Source organism: Vulpes lagopus, chromosome 1, assembly GCF_018345385.1.
Source record: "Vulpes lagopus strain Blue_001 chromosome 1, ASM1834538v1, whole genome shotgun sequence".
NCBI classification, from domain to species: domain Eukaryota; kingdom Metazoa; phylum Chordata; class Mammalia; order Carnivora; family Canidae; genus Vulpes; species Vulpes lagopus.
This window is the reverse complement of record NC_054824.1, coordinates 101,943,586-101,945,293: the sequence shown is the minus strand read 5'-3', so window position 1 is coordinate 101,945,293 and position 1,708 is coordinate 101,943,586. Positions and strand designations below refer to the sequence as shown.

Genomic DNA, 1,708 nt, shown 5'->3' with positions numbered 1-1,708 from the left:
CATATGGTATTTGTCTATCTCTAACTTATTTCATTTAACATATAATTCTCTAGGTCCAAACATGACACAATTCGCAAGATTTCATTCTGATGACTGAGTAATATGCCATCGTTTGTGTGTGTGTGTGTGTGTGTGTGTGTGTGTGTGTGTGAGAGAGAGAGAGAGAGAGAGAGAGAGTACACCAGATCTTTACCCATTCATCTATCAATGGATATTTAGGTTGTTTCCATATTGTTGCTATTGTAATTAGTGTTGCCATGAACATACACATGCAAATCTTTTCAAATTAGTATTTTCATTTTCTTTAGATGAATACACTGACGTGGAATTGCTGGATCATATGGTAGCTCTATTTTTAATCTTTTAAGGAACCGCCACACTATTTTCCACAGTGGCTGCACCAGTTAACGTTCCCCCTCACAGCGCATGAGCATTCCTTTCTCTCCACATCTTCACCTCCATTTGTTATTTCTTGCTTGATACTAGCCATTCGGACAGGTGTCAGGTAGTAACTCGTTATGGTTTTGATTTGCATGTTTCTGATGATGAGTGATGACGCATCTTCTCATGCGTCTCTCAGCCATCTTTATGTCTTTGGAAAAATGTCTGTTCAGGACCTCTGCCCATTTTGTGATCAGATTGTTTGCTTGTTTGTTTTTTTGGTATTGAGCTGTAGGAGTTCTTTATATATTTGCATATTGACCCTTTGTCAGATATATCATTTGCAAATATCTTTTCCTATTTAGTAGGCTGCTTTTTTTGTTGATGGTTTTCTTCACAGTGCAAAAGACTTTTGGTTTGGTATAATCCTGTTATTTATTTTTGGTTTTGTCGTCCTTCCCAAGTTGCACAGAGCCCATGTATATATATTGCTAAGACCAACATCCAGGAATTTACTGCCTATGTTTTCTTCTAAGATTTTTATAGTCTCAGGTGTTACACTAGGTTTTTAATCTACTTTAAATTTATTTTTTTGTGTATAGTATAAGAAAGCTGCCCATTTTCATTCCTTTGAATGTAGCTGTTCAATTTTCCCTGCACCATTTATTAAAGAGACTATCTTTTCACCATTGTGTTTTTCTTGTCTCCTCTTATGTAGATTAATTGACCATATAAGCATGGATTTATTTCTGTGCTCTCTATTTTGTTCCGTTGATCTATGTGTCTGTTTCTGTGCTAGGACCATATTGTTGTGATGCTATAGCATTTTAGTATAGCTTGAAATCTGAAAGCATGATATATCTAGCTTGGTTCTTCGTTTTTTTTTTCTTTAAAAAATATGGAATGCTTCACGAATTTGCATGTCATCCTTGTGCAGGGGCCATGCTAATCTTCTCTGTATCGTTCTAATTTTAGTAAATGTGCTACTGATGCGAGCACTAGCTTGGTTCTTTACCAAGATTGCTTAGGCTACTTGAGTTTTTTGTGGTTTCATACAAATTTTAAGATTATTTGTTCTGTTTCTGTGAAAAATGCTAGTGGTTTTTCATAGGTATTATGTTGAATCTGTAGATTTTTGGGGGGCATTGTGGATATCTAAACATTAATCCAGGAGCATGGTGTATCCTTCCATTTATTTTGTTACCTTTAAATTCTTTCATCAGTATCTTACAGTATTCAGAGTACAGGTCATACACCTCCTTGGCTAAATGTATTCCTAGGTATTTTATTCTTACTAATGCAACTGCATCTACTGCAACTGCAAATA

General features: G+C 35.5%; 1 non-coding gene across 1 annotated transcript; it reads right to left on the bottom strand.

Moving 5' to 3' along the window:
• Nucleotides 1-1,273: 1,273 nt before the first annotated feature.
• LOC121474701 lies at nt 1,274-1,380 on the bottom strand. The gene has a single exon (XR_005983482.1). It is a non-coding gene; the product is annotated as a U6 spliceosomal RNA (small nuclear RNA).
• Nucleotides 1,381-1,708: the final 328 nt, after the last annotated feature.